At 41.0% G+C, this 20463-nt stretch overlaps 1 protein-coding gene across 1 annotated transcript in view; it reads left to right on the forward strand.

Moving 5' to 3' along the window:
- The window catches only part of dnajc1 (DnaJ (Hsp40) homolog, subfamily C, member 1), a 291590-nt gene that overhangs the window by 103433 nt on the left and 167694 nt on the right, over positions 1-20463 (forward strand). The window lies entirely within an intron of this gene.

The following is a 20463-nucleotide window of genomic DNA, read 5'->3' on the forward strand; positions in this document are numbered from 1 at the left end:
CATGGACTGATCAATTGAATTGTTTTGAACTGATGGAGAAGAATAATTTGTAAAATGGGGACTGAAACCCACTGAAATCTGTCACTGAACGCCTGCAGGGCATCCTGAAGGGAGAGGGTGATAAGGCAGAGGTCGTGGTACATGTTGGTACCAATGACATAGGTAGAAAGAGGGATGAAGTCTTGCATCAAGAATTTAGGGAGTTAGGCAGTAGACTAAAAAGCAAGACCTCTCAGGTTATAATCTCTGGATTACTCCCAGTGCCATGTGCTAGCGAGCTCAGAAATAGGAGAATAGCGCAGATGAATACGTGGCTTAAGGACTGGTGCAGGATGGAGGGCTTTAGATTCCTGGATCACTGGGACCGTTTCTGGGGAAGGGTGGGACCTGTACAAGCGGGACGGTCTACATCTGAACCAGAGCGGGACTAACATCCTTGCGGGCGGGTTTGCTAGTGCTGTTGGGAGGAGTTTAAACTAATTCGGCAGGGGGAGGGGACACAGAATGTTAGCAGAACAGGGATGTATCATAATACAGTAAAACAATCAAGTCAGATGGAGTACAGCTGCATTAAGTCTCAAGGGAGTAAGGGAAGGCTGGATGGTCTCTACTTTAATGCCAGGAGTATTACAGGTAAAACGGATGAGTCAAGGGTGAGGATTGACACATGGAATTGTGATATAGTAGCCATCACTGAGATGTGGTTGAGAGAGGGGCAGGATTGGCAGCTCAACATTCCGCGATATAAAATCTTCAGGCGAGACAGGGGAGGGGGTAAAAGAGGAGGAGGCATTGCATTATTAGTGAAGGAGTTAGTTACTGAAGTAAAGAGAGATGATATCTTGGAGGGGGCATTGAATGAAGCTTTGTGGGTAGAGCTTAGGAATAAAAAAGGGGCAGCCACATTGTTAGATGTTTATTATAGACCCCCAGATAGTCAGCGGGAAATTGAGGAGCAATATGTGCTCAATTTGTGGAGGTGTGTAAAAACAATAACAACAGGGTAATTATATTAGGTGATTTCAACTTTCCCAACATTAATTGGCTTGGATGGAGTGGATTTCTTGAAATGTGTACAGGAGATCTTTTTAGGTCAATATGTAGAGGGTCCAACAAGGGACGGCGCAGTGCTGGACCTAATTCTGGGGAATGAAGCCGGACAGATGGCTGAGGTGGTGGGGGAGCATTTTAGTGATAGCGACCACAACGTGGTACAATTTAAGCTTGTTATAGACAAAGAAATCGACAAGTTGCAAAAAAATGTTTTGGATTGGGGGAGAGTGGATTTTAGTAAAATAAGGCAGGATCTGGCCAAGGTAGACTGGGAACAGCTACTTGTGGGGAAATCTACAGAGGAGCAGTGGGGGGTGTTCAAAAAGGAAATGGGGAGGGTACAGGCTCAACATGTTCCCTCTAGGGTGATTTGAAGGAGTAACAAACCCAGAGAACCATGGATGACCAGAGATATTCAGGTTACGATGAGAAGGAAAAGAGAGGCTTTTAGCAGGTACAAGGGAAGCAAATTAGCGGAGACATTAGTGGAGTACAGAAAGTGCAGAGTGGAGCTTAAGAAAGCAATTAGAAGAGCAAAGAGGGCATATGAGAAAGCTCTGGCTGGTAAAAGTAGAGAAAATCCCAAGATATTCTATAAGTATATCAATGGGAAGAGGATAACCAGGGAAAGAGTAGGGCCCATAAGGGATCAAGGGGGCAATCTATGGGTGGAGCCAGAGGACATCGGTAGAGTGTTGAACGAATACTTCACATCCGTCTTCACCCAAGAGAATGAGGATGAAGGTATGGAACTCTGGGAGAGAGACTGCGAGGTTCTTGAGCAAATTGATGTTGGGAGTGACAAGGTATTGGAGGTGTTGGCAGGCTTAAAAGTGGACAAATCTCCAGGTCCCGATGATTTGTGTCCCAGACTGCTGAGGGAGGCAAGGGAGGAAATCACAGGGGCTCTGACCCAAATTTTTAATTCCTCTCTGGCCAAGGGGGAGGTGCCAGAGGACTGGAGAACAGCTAATGTGGTTCTGTTATTTAAGAAGGGTTGTAGAGATAAGCCAGGGAACTACAGGCTAGTGAGTCTCGCGTCAGTGGTAGGGAAACTATTGGAGAAAATTCTGAAGGAGAGTATCTATCTCCACTTGGAGAGGCAAGGTTTGATCAGGGATAGTCAGCATGGCTTTGTCAGAGGGAGGTCATGCCTAACAAATTAGATTGAATTTTTTGAGGAGGTGACCAGGTGTGTAGATGAGGGTAGTGCAGTTGATGTAGTTTATATGGATTTCAGCAAAGCCTTTGACAAAGGCCCACATGGGAGACTTATAAAGAAGGCAAATTCACATGGGATTCAGGGTAATTTGATAAAGTGGATTCAAAATTGGCTTAGTTGTAGGAGATAGAGGGTGATGACAGAAGGCTGCTTTAGTGACTTGAAGCCAGTCTCCAATGGCATACCACAGGGATCTGTGCTGGGTCCCCTAATATTCATCATTTATATAAACAACATAGATGACTATGTGGGGGGTAGGATTGGTAAGTTTGCGGATGTCACAAAGATTGGCCGGGTGGTTAACAGTGAGGTTGAGTGCCTTGGGCTAAAGGAAGATATAGACGGGATGGTCAAATGGGCAGATAAGTGGCAGATGGAATTTAACCCTGAAAAGTGTGAGGTGATACACTTTGGAAGGAGTAATTTGACAAGGAAGTATTCAATGAACGGCATGACACTAGGAAGTTCTGAGGAACAAAGGGACCTTGGCATGTGTGTCCATAGATCTCTGAAGGCAGAGGGGCATGTTAGTGGGGTGGTGAAAAAGGCATATGGGACACTTGCCTTTATCAATAGAGGCATAGATTACAAAAGCAGGGAGATCATGTTGGAGTTGTATAGAACCTTGGTGAGGCCACAGCTGGAGTATTGTGTGCAGTTCTAGTCGCCACATTATAGGAAGGATGTGATTGCACTGGAGGGGGTGCAGAAGGGATTCACCAGGATGTTGCCTGGGATAAAACATTTAAGTTATGAAGAGAGGTTGAATAGACTTGGGTCATTTTTGTTGGAGCAGTGAAGACTGAGGGGCGACCTGATTGAGGTGTACAAGATTATGAGGGGCATAGACAGGGTGGATAGGGAGCAGCTGTTGCCCTTAGTTGAAGGGTCAGTCACAAGGGGGCATAAGTTCAAGGTGAGGGGCAGGAGGTTTAGGGGGGATGTGAGGAAAAACTTTTTTACCCAGAGGATGGTGACAGTCTGGAATGCACTGCCTGGGAGGGTGGAGGAGGCGGGTTGCCTCACATGCTTTAAAACGTACCTGAATGAGCACTTGGCATGTCATAACATTCAAGGCTATGGGCCAAGTGCTGGTAAATGGGATTAGGTAGGTAGGTCAGGTGTTTTTCACGTGTCGGTGCAGACTCGATGGGCTGAAAGGTCTCTTCTGCACTCTGTGATTCTGTGAAAACGATTCAGCTTAAAATAAAGTATTACAAAATGGTGTGGTTTCAGAAAGGTACCAAGGATTTTCATCTGATTCAGTCGTTAGCATTTTACACTGTGTATACTGACCCAGGCAGCTGTTTCTTTGCTGTGAGGTTATGTTTTTGGTGAAAAGATGACCAGGGACCACCTGCTGATTTCTGTTTAGCGACCCAAGCTAGGATTGTGTTGGAATGCTGGGTGAGAATGGGATTAAGTTTGATGTATAAGTGTTTTAGTCCCTGCTATAGCCTGCAGATAAGTGGTACCAGACTTGCAGATGGTAACTTGTGTGAGTTATTTGTCAGGGTGCTGACACCGTCTGAGTTGAAACTTAGTGTGATGACGATTATCATTTGCTAGTACACCCTTTGTAATGGACTCATTCTGAATCTGAAATGTACAAAAATGCTGTGTAAAATTATCTTACATGACATGACAGGGAAGTACTAAACAAGTGCAATATGGTTTTGTTTAAATGCCTTTCATATTATTCACTCTTGGGCTGTGGGCATCGCTGGCAAGGCCAGCATTTATTGTCAGTCCATAATTGGCCTTGAGAAGGTCGTGATAAGCTACAGTCCACGTGATATTAGTACCCCACAGAGCTGTTAGGGAGGAACTTTAGCATTTTGACCCAGCAACAGTGAAGGAATGCTGAGGTTCCAAGTCAGGATGGTGTGTGATTTGGAGGGGAACTTGCAAATGACGGTGGTCTCATTGGTTCGCTATCCTTGTCCCTCTAGGTGGCAGAGGTTGTGGGTTTACAAGGTGCTGTCAAAGGAGCCTTAGTGTGGTTGCTGCAGTGCATCTTGGAGACGCTATGTGTAGTATAATGGAATATGTTAGACTAAGTCCCATAAAGTGTTAACTGGAATAGCCTATGATGTCATAGAAGGAAGTGACCTAATAGACTCTTAAAGATCACATGAGTATAGGAGAAATGAGCATGGAAGAAAGCTAGTCTAAGGGAGTGTTCTCAGCTTTAAAATATGTTACAATAAAGTTAGGAGTCTTTGGAAGTTATTGAAACTAGTCCAATGCAACAACAGAATGATTATATGGTGGCAAGTGATAAAAGGATGACACTAGAAAAATCTCTACCTCTACTGGAGCACTTTGAGAAAGTTGCAGGCTGAAGCGTGGCCAAAGTGGTACAAGAGATTCGCTCGACTTTGCACTGCATTGGGTCCCGCTGCGAAGCCAGACTGTGAGCAGGTCTGTGCACTTTTGTATGCAATGGGTGACTGTACGGGTGACATTTTAGTTAGTCTGGAGATCGATAAGGGTAAAGCCACATATGCCAAAGTCAGTGGGTGCACCGGGAACATATTTCAATCTCCACAGGAACACCGTAATGGAATGCGAAAAGTTCAATAAATGTATCCAGAGACATTGGGAAAGCATCAACCCATTAATGATTTGTTCTAATTAGCAGAAGACTGTGAGTACAATAATATGGAAGTGGAGCATATTCACGACAGAACAGTTGTTACAATTTAGATAAATGACTTGGATGAAGGGACCGAAGGAATGGTTGCTAAATTTGCTGATGACACAAAGATAGGTAGGAAAGTAATAGTAAAGAGGACATAAGGCTGCAAAGGGACATAAGGTTAAGTGAGTGGGCAAAGATCGGGCAAATGGAATATAATGTGGGTAAATGTGAAATTGTCTATTTTGGCAGGAAGAATAAAAAAAAAAGCTTATTCTCTAAATGGTGAGAGATTGCAGAGCTCTGAGATTGAGGGATCTGGGTGTCGTAGTGCATGAATCACAAAAGGCTAGTATGCAGGTATGTCAATTAATTAGGAAAGCTAATAGATTGTTATTGTTTATTGTGAGGGGAATTGATTACAGGAGGAAGGCCGTTATGCTTCAGTTGCATAGGGCACTGGTGAGAGCACATCTGGAATATTGTGTACAGTACTAGTTTCCTTATTTAAGGAAGGATGTAAATGCATTAGAAGCAGTTCTGAGAAGGTTTATGAGACTAATACCAGGAATGGGTGTGTTGTCTTCGGAGGAAAGGTTGGACAGGTTAGGCTTGTATCCACTGGAGTTTAGAAGAATAAGAGGTGACTTGATTGAAACCCTTAAGATCCTGGAGGGTCTTGGCAGGGTGGATGTGGAGAGGATGTTTCCTTTTGTGGGAGAATCTAGAACTAAGGATCGCTCATTTAAGACCGAGATGAGGAGAAATTTTTTCTGTGGTTTGAGAGTCTTTGGAACTCTTCCTCAAAAGATGGTGGAAGCTGAGTCTATGAATATTTTTAAGGCAGAGATGAATAGATTCTTGATTAGCAAGGGGGTGAAAGGTTATAGGGGGGAGGCAGGAATGTGGGGTTGACGTTACAATCAGATCAGCCATGATCTTATTGTATGGCGGAACATGCTCGAGGGGCAAAGTGGCCGACTCCTGCTCTAATTCGTATGTTTGTATGTATGATGCATTATCAGATAATTTGCAATCTCAGGAAGACCTGATGCTGGTGAAAACGATTCAGTTAAGTAGGCAAGCCAAGATCAAGAGGCAGAACTGATCAGTAGTCAGAGGAGAGACAGACTGGATGCAAAGTATCAGATACAGTTAAATTCATCATACATATAAAAGGGAAAAAAGAGAGAAGGAAAAACGTGTGGCATGAAAAGCAATTAATGGTGGCAGCCCAGACTAGCTATTTCTGGTTCAGAAGAGAAAGGTATGCGTACAGGAATTGTCCTGCCAAAGATGGGCAAAGCAATTTGTGCAAAAAAAGGGGTGTTTTCAGGAAGTAGAGCACTCAAAGAAAAAGAAACAGAGTGGGAGATTCACAAGTCATTGAGATACCCTCCTTAGGAGAGATTAAAGTATTAAGTGGAATCTAATGGAGCGCGGAGATCCTGGTAGAAGGTCACAGGTGTTATGACACGGCTGATGGTAAATGCTGAGCTGCCCAAATCCCACATGGAAATTTGAAACAGTTGCCAAAACGGTTTTTGTAATTTGTATAGTATGAGGAGAGGTTCTAAAATCAGGAAATGATGTTCTTGACTACTTGTGATGATTTTATATCAGAGTAAATGTCTATTAAAAGAAAATAGAGGAAAGAACAACTACACTTAAACACAAGAGTAGCTTCACACAGTAAACATTACTTTAAAACAGTTCCACAAGATCTTAACTACCCTCAGAGCTAACCTTCCCCTTTTCTGTTCAGCACCTATCCTTATAGATTTCCAAAATCTATAGAATTCCCAGTAATTTTTACCAAACAGTGCCTTTTTGCCTGGGGGTGTCCCCTGAGCCTGACAGCAACTGGGTCTTCAGGTCTGGCCTTGTTCACTGTCTCCTTAGAGTTCTCCCCAGCTATCTTGCTGTCTTCAGGGAGATCTGACCAGCTACCCCCACCTAGGCATCAGTATTTCCTTAAATGCATTCTTTCCCTTTGATCTCTATCTAGTCTCAACTAGTCTCTTCAGAAATGCTTTCTTCCCAGAATTGATTAAACTTGTTTCATAACCCTAACTCTTAGACTTGTAAAAACAAACTTACCCTATCTTTACCTTACTTGCGCCTTTTTTACAACCTGCATATATCCCCCTTTGAACTACAACAACTCGATTCAAAAACACTCCTGTTACTGCTTTGTGTAAAACTCTGATTGAAGTTCCTCACGGTTCATTAACATATCAAAACCACTTCTTACTGTTGGCTTTAGATCCTTGCAGTCACTCTGGCTTTTAATCAATTATCGTATTTATACCGCCAAAAGCCTGCCTTCCAGTACATAAGAAATATGACAGGGTTATTAACAAAAAAAAGTACAATTTCTTGTTTTCTTGACACAGGGCATATTTTAAATTAGATGCTGGAGAGAAGTTTCAGTTCTTTATGATGCTGAATCATGGTTAAACAAGAGAGTTCTTCAACCATTCTACAAAAAGCTACATGGACCAGGAGGAACAGAGTTGAAGGTTCTGGGAGAATTAACAGCTATTTTAAAGCACAGAGAGAAAGTAATTACTGAAGTACTGTATGTAATTCAGGATCAGAGTTGATCACTTTTAAGGAGAAAGGCATGTGTGGAATTAAACCTAATTAGCAGAATAGAAGAAATAACAAATGAAGGTCAATCAGAAGAGTTCAGAGCAGAATTTCGAAAGTTGTTTACAGGATTGGGAAAGCTAAAAACAGCATATGATTTAACACTAAGCTCAGAAGCAAAACCAATATGCTTATATACACCCAGAAAGGTTCCACTTTACTTCCAAAGCTAAAGATGGTAAGACAAGGAGTCATTTCACCTGTGAAAGAGCAAACGAGTTGGTGCTCAGGGTGGTACCAGTCCCGAAGCCAAACTGTTCCATAAGAATGTGTGTTGATCTTGCATAGCTGAATAAAGCTGTGAATGGAGAAGTCCATCCAATGGTATCAATAATGAGAGTTTAGCAAAATTATGGAGGAGCTCAATATTCTCTAAATTAGACGCTAACAACAGATTCTGGTAAATATCCGCTAGAAGAGGAGTTTAAGCTTCTCAACTTTCATAACATTATTTGGAAGATTCTGTTTTAACAGGTTACCCTTTGTAATAATGTTAGAACCAGAGAACTTTCAAAGAACGGTGTCAATTTTTTTTATAGGGCTTACACTGTGTTGTTTGCCACATGGATGACATGTTGATATATGGGTCCATTCAAGCTGAGCATTGCTTGAGAGTGAGAGCAGTGCTGAGAAGACTACAAGAGGCAATATTGACAGTTGACAGTAAGTGCGAGTTTTCACAGCCAACAATCAAGTTAGTTGGTTACATAGTGAGTGCATCAGGAAAAAAGGTTGATCCACTGAAGACCAGAGTCATAAGAGTTCCTAGCTCCAAGGAACATCACAAGAGTTACAAACATTCATGGGCATGGTGGATCAAGTGGCAAAATCTCTTTTTAAAAAAAAATTAACAGAACCTTTAACTTAACAGTACTTTTTAAAGATACAAAGAGATGGTAAATGCAGACCAGTCTATTACGCATCATGGTCATTAATCTATGCAGAGAAGAGATACCGCTTTAATGGAAAAGGAAGCATTAGCAGCCATGCGGGCATGCGAGAAATTTGCTGACTACATCTTAGGTCTTTGCATTATGATAGAAACAGACCATGAACTTTCAGTTACACTGTTAATTCTAAAGAGCTTACAGCGATGTGATCAAGGGTTCACAGGTTTAAATTAAGATTGATGAGGTATGATACTCATGATATATCTTCAAGGGAAACAACAGAGCACAGCAGTTGCATGATCACACATTGAAAAAGTGAATCCAGAAAAATGCGATATTGAATTTGTGGAAGAAGTTATAGGTTTGCTTTAATGACAGCCCATATGTTAACGGCAACTACACAAAGTTTGAGTGAAACCAAAGAGGCTGAAAATTCAGGCGAGCAATGTAAGCAGATCAGAATTTGATTGGATGATGGCCAACTTTTATACCACATAATGCTATCTCGAGACCATATTTCAAGCAGCGAGCACACCTAACAGTGATGGATACTGGTATATGATGATAGAATAGTAATCCCAAGGGCATTGAGACTTGAAATCTTACAACCCCTACATCAAGGCCATTTGGGCAATACCAAGTGCAGAGCCAGAACTTGATATTTGGTTTGGTGGCCAGGTGTCTCAACGTCATTGGAAGAAATTATACCCAGATGTATCACATGTACAATTCACAGACAGGAATCAAAAGAACTACTATCATCATCTTCTTTTCCTACAAGGCCATGGGAATGCCTAGGAATAGATTTATTTGATCATAAAGGGAAAATGTTCATGATAGTAGTAGATTATTACTTTAGGTGTGTTGAAATGAAACAGTTATATGATCACACATCAGAAGCAGTGATAACGCCGTTGAAAGAAATTTTCGTCATTCCTGATGTCAGATAACGGCATGCAATTTGTGAACATAAGAGTTTCAAGAATTTACAGAATTATTTGGATTTGCTCACCAAGGTCAGGCTAATGGAAAAGCTAGAGTGGCGTAGGAACTTCAAAGGCATCACTGAAAAAGATTGAGGATTTTCAATCAGTGCTGTTAAGTTATAGATCTTCACTCTTGCAGAAAGGATTGGCTCCATGCAAAGAAGGTCGTGGACACGGATCTCTACCCTTCCACAAGCATTGACACTGACTTAGTGAAAGTACGAGAAAGTAAAATTACCAAAATAAACAGATGAAACGCAATGATAGTCATCACAGAGCAAGAACCTTATCAGATCCTCAACAGGAAGAATAGGTTTGGATCAGAGATCAATCAAGATTTCAAGAAACAGTGGAGTAATCACCACACCCAAGATCTTCCATTGTCCAGATGGAACAGGGCACAGTAAGAAGAAACAGAAGTGCTTTGATTGCAATTGTGCAATAGAGTGAAAAACAGAGACCAGAGAGGTGTCTCTGAAATTATCAGAAATGAAAGATGACACTGAAGCAGGTGATCCTGAAACATCTATTAGTTCAAATTCTGTTCAATAGCATTCAGAGAACCAGTTGGGTCAAAATCCTAGAACTCCCTCTCTAACAGCACTGTGGGTATACCTATGGTGCATGGACTGTAGCGGTTCATGAAGGCAACTTGTCACCAGCTTCTCAAGGGCAATTAGGAATGGGCAATAAATGCTGGCCTAGCCAGTGATGCACACATCCCATGAATGAATAAAAAACACAGCAAAATGAGAATGCCTTATGCCCTACAAACGACAGGAGAACAAGGTACAGTAGAAAGTGAAGACACCTTGAGGTTTATTGGCAAGAGAAGGTGAGAATCTCAAAAAACCAGAGGAAGGAGAGCGATGAGAGAACAAGAAGTGACCATAGAGATAGAAAGACAAACTGCATTTACCTAAGAGAGCAAAAGAGGCTACGTTTCCTACGAGACTTTAATACAAAAATGTTCAAAATTGACTAGGAGTTTCCAGGAACATCAGCAAACATTGCAGTCTGAACAGAGACTTGGTTGGGGGGGGGGTGTGGGGGGGAGATGGATATGTTACACTGAGTCCCATAAAGGGTTAACTGTAATAGTCTATGATGTCATAGCAGGAAGTGACATTCCCATAGTCTGAGAGTGTCTAGGAGAAAGTAGCATGGAAAGAAGCTAGTGTGAGGGAGTGTTCTCATACCTGCAATTATTGCAACATATTTACAGTTAATAGCCTTCTGGAGCTATTGAAACTACTGCAACCCAAAACTATTATGACATAGCCAATGGTAAATGCTGAGCTGTTCAAATCTCTGAGCGAAACTTGAAACAACTGTCATAACCCATTTTGCAATTTTTATGTTTCGAGATGCAGGCTTTGAATTCAGTTGTAATAAGGCCACCGGATCTCGAGGCTTTTATAAATCTAAATTAAATATTTATTAACATAAAGATTCTTGGCACATACATATGTCTACAAAATTACTACTATAATAACTACAAAAATCACCTAATTAATCTGATCCCTAGTTACACCTCCGTTTAGGCAACAGTTAAAAAACACATTTAAACAGACACCTGGCAAAGCACACTCTGGACAGTTGAATTCAAAATGAGTTTCTTTCAGCTCTGGGTCCTTGCAGATAGTGGCTTGAGGCTTACAGGCTAGAGGATTTAGATTTTAGAATTCCTCTCCTCTTGCCAACAGCCTTCTCTTCCTTTGTACATGTTTTCCTCTTTGAATGCAAATTTTCATTGTGTCACTATGTCTTTTGAAGTTTATCTCCTCTAATAATAAGACCCTTTCATAATATCCACTTTATTAGTAACCCTTGGGAAAAATAAACACACTTTCTCAGCTTCATCTGATTAGGTGTAATATTTCACTCCCTCTCTTTGAATCTAAGCTACACTAGTTTGTTTAAAGAAAAAATGCAAATTGCCCCCATGTTTTCCTAATTAACATTTCAAACCTATTTCTCTTCTATACATCAAAGCCTCTAGTCCAACTGCCTTTAATCCAATTAAGACACACACACACCACTAAACTTTATTATAAAATCATTTCCAATAACATTATAGACATTATATCTTCTTGACATCCCCCTCCTTAACGAAAAATGAACCATCATAATTTTAAAAGATGGCTTCATTTTTATTAACCCAGCTTACACTATCTCCTATGCTTATCTATATACTTTACCCAATGCATGCATTAACATACTATATATACAAATCCTTGGTATCAGCAGAAATCATTCCAGCTCAGTGTCCAATTTTCCCTTTAAGCTTCAAACTCTTGATAAAGCATTTGCAATCACATTCTCTCATCCAGTGACATGTGTAATCTGTAGATTACATGGTTGCAGTAATAAACTCCACCTGAATAGCCTTGCACTTTTGTCTCCAAATTTGTCCAGAAACCTTAAAGGATTGTGTTCTGTATAAACAATTGTTTCTGCTGAATTGTTTGCCACATAGATTTCAAAATGCTGCAATGCTAACAGCAAACCTAACGTCTCCTTTTCAATTGTTGAATATCATCTCTGTTTGCATTCAACTTCCGTGAAAAATACCCTATCAGTTTTTCAATTCCAGTGTCATCTTCTTGTAATAGTATGGCCCCAATGCTTATATCGCTTGCGTCAACGGTCATCTTAAATTTCTTGGCGTAATTGGGTACTGCCAAAACTGGTGTCGTAGTTAACATAGTTTTCAAACTGTCAAATGCCTTCTGACACTCCAGTGCTCATTGAAACTTCTTGTTCTTTTTCAATAATTTAGTCAGTGGATCAACCACACTGCTAAAATTTGGTACGAATTTCTGGTAAAACCCACTCATGCCCAGAAATCTCAAAACTTCTTGTTTTGTTATAGGCACTGGGAAATCCACGATAGCCTTGACTTTCATATCTCTCGGAGCCACCTTACCCTGTCCAATGGTATGGCCTAGATGCGTAACTTGTTCTTTTGAAAATTCACTTTTAGCCAAGCTCATCACCAAATTATTTCTTGTAATCGAGTAAACAATTCTTCCAGATGTTGTAAATGCTCCTCCCACATCTGACTGAAAACTATTAAGTCATCAATATAAACAGCATAATTGCTTATAACTACAATTACTTTGTTTGTCAGTCTTTGAAATGTTGCAGGTGCATTTTTCATACCAAATGGCATGACTTTAAACTGATATAGTCCGTTTGGCTTCACAAAAGCCGATATCTCCTTTGTTTTCTCCGATAACGGTACTTGCTAATATCCTTTTAGCAAGTCAATCTTTGTAATAAATTTTGATTGTCCCACTTTCTTAATACAATCCTCCAGCCATGGTATAGGATATGAATCTGCTTTTGTCACCACATTCGCCTTTCGATAGTCTTTGTGTTCCATCCGGTTTCGGTACCAGCACAATAGGCGAATTCTAGTTACTGCAACTAGCCTCAATGATATCATTTTGAAGCTGAAGTCAATTTCTTTTCGTACTTGTGTGATTACATTGCCGGATTTAATCTATAAGGATGTTGCCTTAGTGAAGATGAAACTTCTACACACACATCGGGTATACCTAAATCTGTCTTCCCCAACTTAATCCCACAAATAGGTTTGTGTGACTGCAATAGCTTTTCCAAATCACTTTGACACTTGTTTGGAAGGTAACTCAATATTTCATTTAAGATTTTAAGTACCCCCTCATTATTCAATTTGATTAGAGGAAAATCAGTTTGACTCCTCCACTTCTACCTCTTCCTCATCATCTACTACCACTAACACCTTTTTTTGTTCCTTTTCACTATTTACTTGATGCAGCCTTTGCTTCTTTCTTCTATCTGGAGTATTTATTAAATAATTTACTTCACTCAATTTCTTTTCAATCCTGTAAGGCCCACTAAACCTTGCCTTTAATGAGTCACCCAGTACTGGTAACAGAAGTAGCACTTTTTCTCCAGCAACAAAATTCTGTGTTGTAGCCTTCCTGTCTGCTTTCACTTTTATCACTTGCTGTGATATCTTTAAATGTTCTCTAGCCAACTCACATGCTCTGTATAATCTCTCTCTGAAGTTTGATACGTAATCTAGGAGAGTAGTTTGTGAATTTTGACCCACCGATTTCTCATGAATTAATTTCAGTGGTCCCCTAACCTCATGACCATAAAGTAGTTCAAAAGGGCTAAAACCAGTTGATGCATTAGGAGTGTCTCTAATAGCAAATAACAAGAATGGAATTCCCCATCCCAATCCTGTGGATAATCCTGACGGTACGCTTTCAGCATAGTTTTTAAAGTTTGATGCCATCTTTCCAAAGCCCCTTGTGACTCTGGTTCGTAAGCTGTTGACTTAAACTGTTTTATTTCCAAACTGTTCGTTACTTCCTTAAACAGCTGTGGTGTGAAATTTAACACAAAACAGAAAATGCTGGAAAAGCTCAGCAGGTCTAGCAGCATCTGTGGAGAGAGAAACATAGTTGATGTTTCGAGTCCGTATTAACCTTCTTCAGAGCAATTTGAAATTTGACCCCTGATCTGATTGTATTTCTTTAGGTAAACCGTATCTTGTAAACAAAATTTAGTTAACTCTTCCACAATCATCTTTGTTGTAATGTTTCTTAAAGGTATTGCTTCAGGAAAGCTGATAGACACATCCATTATTGTCAGTAAGTACTGATTTCCACTTTTAGTCTTAGGGAGGGGTCCTACACAATCAATCATGACCCTAGTAAAATGCTCTTCAAATGCTGGTATTGGGATTAAAGGTGCTGGCTTAATCACTGCCTGTGCTTATACTACATCTTCCCCTAAGCGTCTGATTCTCCCCATTCTACTATATGCCTCCCCTAAGTCTCTGACATCAATTTCTTTCTTTTAGAGAGACAATCGCTGTGGCGGTTTCACTAGTCTACCCAATTGGGTCCTTTTGCTCCTTTGGAGCAGATTAGGAATTTGAGTCCTGTGTGTGGGTGCCTCGAGCTCTGCTAGGCAGCAGGAGAATTTGTAGATGACTCAGGTTCACCAATCTGGTTGTCGCCTGGATCTCTCGATGAACGCAGCATCTTTGGTCTGCTCGGCTGGGTAGAATGCTGCTTTGACTGTGTAGATGGTTGTTTCTATGTGACAACTAGCGCACATTTGTTCTGTCTCACCGTACCATTACCTTTTTGAATAAGGTAGGACCATGGTTTGTTCAACCACTTGTTCATAGCGAGCTTGGTCTTGGATCCAAACTGGCTCTCCAGGTTAGATGCTTGGCAAACTGCGTGCTTTGTATCATTTGTCATAGTTCCACATTTGGCTGGATTGATATTCATCCTCTTTCTTCCTCACCTTGTCCAAGTCATTAGCTTGTACTCGCAGCATTAGCATGTATAGGAGAGTAGGAAGTTGAGCTCTCAATCTTCTTCCCATGAGGCGTTCACATGGTGCTAAACCATTTTGTAATGGAGTTGAACAATAGCTCAAAAGTGCAAGTTGGATGTCATCATTCTATTTCAGCAGTACTTTCAGTGTACGAACTCTTTCAGTTTCACCGTTGGCTTGAGGGTATCTTGATGAGCTGGTAGTATGGACAAATCTATACGATGTTGTGAACTCTATAAAATATTCATTGGCAAACTGCAGTCCGTTGTTCAAGATTACAAGGTCTGGGATTCAGGGCAAACACGTCTGCAGTAAGTGTTTGTGGCTTGAGGAGCTTCAGCTCAGAGTCATTGAGCTGGAGTAGGAGCTGCAGACACTGCCACACATCAGGCAGAGGAAAGTTACCTGGATGCTTTGTACCAAGAGGCAGTCACACGTCTTAGGATAGGGTCTTCTGATTTGGTCAGTGATCAGAGACAGGAGAGTGCAAGTGAGGCAGGTAAGGGGACCCAGAGGACAGGAGCGCAGGGGCCTCGGCCTTTCTTTTGTCCAACTGGTTTGAGGTGCTTTCAGCTTGTTTGGTTGAGAGTGGAGGCTGCAGGATGAAGGTGACACAAAGCCATTCAAGTGGGGGGAGCAAACAGAAATGTAGTGGTAGTAGCGGACAGTATAGTGAGGGGGAATTGACACTGTTCTCTGAAGCAAAAAGCGAGAGTCCAGATGGCTGTGTTGCCTGCCTGGTGCCAGGGGTTAGGACATCTGCTCAGGGCTGGAGAGGAACTTGCAGTGGGAGGGTGGGGGGATGCATTCGTCGTGGTCCATGTAGGTACCAGCGACATAGGTAGAACTAAGAAAGAGGTTTTGCATAGTCAGTATGAGGAGTAATAATCTCTAGATTGTTACCTGAGCTACATGCAAATTGGCATAGGGCAAATAAGATTAGAGAAATGAATACGTGGCTTAAAAACTGGTGTGGGAGAAGTAGGTTCCTGACCTTTGGGCACTGGCACCAGAATTGGAGAAAGGGGACCTGTATGCTGGGGCCACATAAATAGGGGAGTAGAGAGGGTTTTAAACTAAACAGTGGGGTAAGGGATCAAATTTGTAAAGATGTGGTGAGTCAATGAGTAGAGACAAAGCAAAGGAGAAAGGTAGGAGATGAAAGGAGAAATGTGGGAAATGAAAACAGACCGTGACAGGAAGGGATAGAGAGTACGTCAGCAGGTAGGGCTAGAGGTTAGAAAAATAATCAAAGGACTAAACTAAGGGCTCTGTATCTGAATGCACGTAGCATTCGAAACAAAACAGAGCAGAAGTAGAAATAAATAAATACAATCTGAAAGCCATTACAGAGACATGGCTGCAGGATGACATAGATTGGGACCTGAATATTGAAGGGTACGTGACATTCAGGAAGGACAGGAAGCTAGGAAAAGGTGGAGAGGTAGCTCTGTTAATTAATGATGGTATTAATACAGAGGGATGACTTAAGTTCAGGAAACCAGGATGTAGAAACAGTTTGGGTAGAGATGAGAAACGATAAAGGCAAGAAGTCACTTGTGGGAGTGGTGTACACAGTAACCATATGGTAGGGCAGAGCACAAAGGAAGAAATAATGGGAGTTTGTGAGAAAGGTATGGCGATAATCATGGGAGATTTTAATCTACATATAGACTGGATAAATTAACTGGGCAAAGGTAGGTTAGATGAAGAGTTCTTGTTTTAGAGATAGTCTCTTTGAACAGCACATTCTGGAGCCAACCAGAGAACAGGCTTTTCTGGTTTTGTGCAACGGGACAGGATTAATTAATGACTTCATGGTGAAGGCACCCCTAAGTAGCAGCGATCATAATATGATTGAATTTTACATTCAATATGAGGGAGAGAAGGACCCCCCCCTCCCCAAAAACCCACCAAGACTAGTATTTTAAAATTAAGTAAGTGCAATTATGAGGGCATGAAAGCAGAACTAGCTAAAGTGAACTGCCAAATGAGGTTAAGGAATAGGTCAGTAGAGATGTCATGGCAGACATTTAAGGGGATATTTCAGAATAGATATATTCCAGTGAGTGAAAAATTCCAAGGGGCGGATCCATCATCCACCGTTAACTAAAAAAGTTAAAGATAGTATCAAATTTAAAGAAAAAACACATAATTGCACAAAGAGATGAGTGGCAGACCAGAAGACTGGACAGAATATAAAGAACAGCAAAGAAAGACTAAAAGATTAATAAAGAGGGAAAAATGAGGGTACGAGAGAAAGCTAGCCAGAAATAAAAAAGACAGATACTAAGAGTTTCTATAGGTATTTAAAAAAGAGAAGAGTTAATAAAGTGAGCATTGGTCCCGTAGAAAGTGAGTCTGCGGAATTAATAATGGAAAATAAGGAGATGACAGATGAAGTGAACAGGTATTTTGCATCGATCTTCACTATAGAAGATACCAGTAACATCCCAGAAATAACTGTAAATCAGGAATTGGAAGGGAAAGAGGAACTCAGGAAAATTACAATCACCAGGGACGTGATACTAAGTAAATTGTTGGAGCTGCGGGCTGACAAATTCCCCGGGTCCTGTTGGACTTTATCGTAGGCTCTTAAATGAAATGGTTAGTCAGATAGTTGTTGCATTGGTTTTAATTTTCCAAAATCCTTTAGATTCAGGGAAAGCTCCATTAGTTTGGAAAATAGTGAATGTAACTCCTTTTACTTAAAAAGGGAGGGAGACAGGAAGCAGGAAACTACAGGCCAGTTAGCTTAACATCTGTCAAAGGGAAAAATGTTAGAAGTTATTATTAAAGATGTTATAGCAGAGCACTTAGAAATATTCAAGGCAATCGGGCAGAGTCAACATGGTTTTCTTAAAGGGAAATCATATTTAACCAATTAATTGGAGTTCTTTGAAGAAGTAACATGCTATGGATAAACAGGAACCAGTGGATGCACTGTATTTAGATTTCCAGAAGGTGTTTGATAAGGTGCCACAACAAAGGTTATTGTGGAAAATAAAAGCACATGGTGTAGGGGGTAACATATTGGCATGGATAGAAGATTGGCTAGTTAACAGGAAATGGATAATTTTCCTGTTGGCAATATGTAATGAGTGGTGTGCCATGGGGATCAGTGCTGGAGCCTCAACTTTTTACAGTTTATATAAATGACTTGGATGAAGAGACTGAAGGTAAGGTTGCTAAATTTGCTGATGATACAAAGATAGATAGGAAAGTAAGTTGTGAAAAGGACATAAGGGGACTACAAAGGGATATAGATAGGCTAAAGTGAGTGGGCAAATGAAGTATAATGTGGGAAAATGAAATTGTCCATTTTGGTAGGAAGAATAAAAAGAAGCATATTGTATAAATGGTGAGAGATTGCTCTGAGATGCAAAGGGATATGGGCGTCCTGGTGCATGAATCGCAAAAGGTTAGTATGCAGGTACAGCAAGTAATTAGGAAAGCTAATAGAATGTTATTATTTATTGTGAGGGGAATCGAATACAAAAGTAAGGAGGCTATGCTTCAGTTGTACAAGGCACTAGTGAGACCACATCTGGAGTATTGTGTACAGTATGGGGCTCCTATTTAAAGAAAGATGTAAATGCATTAGAAGCAGTTCAGAGAAGGTTTACTAGGTTAATGCCTGGAATGAGCGGGTTGTTTTATGAGAAAAGATTAGGCAGTCTGGGCTTGCATCTGCTGGAATTTAGAAGAACAAGAGGCCACTTGATTGAAACATATAAGATCCCTGAGGGGTCTTGACAGGGTGGATGTGGAGAGGATGTTACTCCTTGTGGGATAATCTAGAACTCGCGGTCATTCATTTAAGACAGAGATGAGAAATTATTTTTTCTGAAGGTCGTGAGTCTTTGGAACTCTCTTCTCCGAAAGGGGATGGAAGCAGAGTCTTTGAATATTTTAAGGCAGAGGTAGATAGATTCTTGATAAGCAAGGGGCCGAAACGTTATTGTGGAGTAGGTGCGAATGTAGAGTTGAGGTTACAAACAGGTCAGCCATGATCTTAGTGAATGGTGAAGCAGGCTCGAGGGGCCAAGTGGTCTACTCCTGCTAATTTGTATGATCAGTGATGGCCTCAATGGTCCTTTTGGTGATGAATAGCTCAAGTAATAAAATTTGATATCATCTTTTCCAATGACTTTGAGAGACATGGCCACCAAACAGAATATCTGCTTTGGTTCGACTTTGGCTTGCTTTTGTGATGACCAAATATCCTAGGTGCCATGCCGTTGAGTCACAGAACTCTTGGAATGACCAATCTCTCATCATAGATGAGTAAATCATCAACTTCACTGAGGGTATCCTCTCTGCTCATAGTACTGTCTGAGAACGGGATTGTGTGACACATGTGCCGGCCATTCTTTGATGTAGTACTCTCTGATCTGAGCACATAACTTCATCAGATTTGTGTGCGTTTCTGATTTCAATCAGTCGCTGAGTTGTTGCTGGTAGAGTTGTTGTGGTTGTTGTCGATACAAATGTTTCTACCTCTTCAAGAAGGACTACATTACTTTGTTCAGGCCTTGCCACTGGGTTACGGGGCAAAGTATCTGCTGTGATTTGCTGCTTTCCCGGAGCATACCCTCTCTTTGCATCAAACCTCCTCATCCTCAATCTAAATTGTTTTACTTGTGTAGGCATTTTTGCTAATTCCTTAGAATTTAAGTGTCACTAAGGGTTTGTGGTCTGCCTCTATCTTGAAGTAGAGACTAAGAAGATAATTTGCAAACTTTTCACACGCCCACGTAGCTTCTACTGCTTCTTTTTCTATCACTGTATATCTGTGTTCAGTCTGTCGGTAAACAGGATGTGTAGTAAACTGGCTACACTTTCCATTTGTCTGTCCATTTGAAAGAGTACAGCTCCCAATCCTATAGAAGATGCATCTGCAGCAATGATTGTGGGTAGTTCTGGGTCAGAGTTAGGTAAAATATCAGATGATATTAGCATTTCTGATTTTCTCAAAAGGCCTCTGTTGTGCTTTCTCCCAGCACCATGAATTATCTTGTCATAACAGCTGATGTGGTGGATAATTGACGACAACTAAGTTGGGCAGGAACTTTCCGACATAGTTTACCCTACTCCTAAATCTCTGGAGTTCAGTCACATTCTGAGGAGCTGGAAATTCTTTGATTGCTTTTGCTTTCTATGGATCAACTCTGACATCGGATGCATCCACAACATACCCAAGGAGCTTGACAGCGGCAAGAATTTGCATTTGCTGTCGAGTGTAAGTCCTGTTTCCTGTAGGCATTGTACCACAGCCCGCACTCTAATGTCATGTTCTGTTTAAGTGAATCCATGGGTCAGAACATCATCCATATGACATACGACTCCATCCAGTCCTTCTAGGATACTTGACATTGTCCTCTGGAAGATTTCTGGTGCTAATGAGATGCTGAAGCATCTGTTAAAACAAAACCTCCCAAAAGAGCAATTTAGACTTTTCATTGAGGGGTAGTTGCCAAAAACCATGATTGCATCTAGCTTCGTGAAGGTTGAACTCTTTTCCAATTTTGCTAAGTTGTCATCCACAGATGACATAGGATGATAGTCACATTCAACTGCTTTATTCAGCTGGGTAAGATTTACGCAAATTCTGATAGATCCTTTGGGTTTTGATATTGGAACTATCCCCAAGCACCAGCTTGTTGATTC

Source organism: Cetorhinus maximus, chromosome 3 (assembly GCF_964194155.1).
Source record: "Cetorhinus maximus chromosome 3, sCetMax3.hap1.1, whole genome shotgun sequence".
In the NCBI taxonomy this organism is placed as follows: Eukaryota; Metazoa; Chordata; class Chondrichthyes; order Lamniformes; family Cetorhinidae; genus Cetorhinus; species Cetorhinus maximus.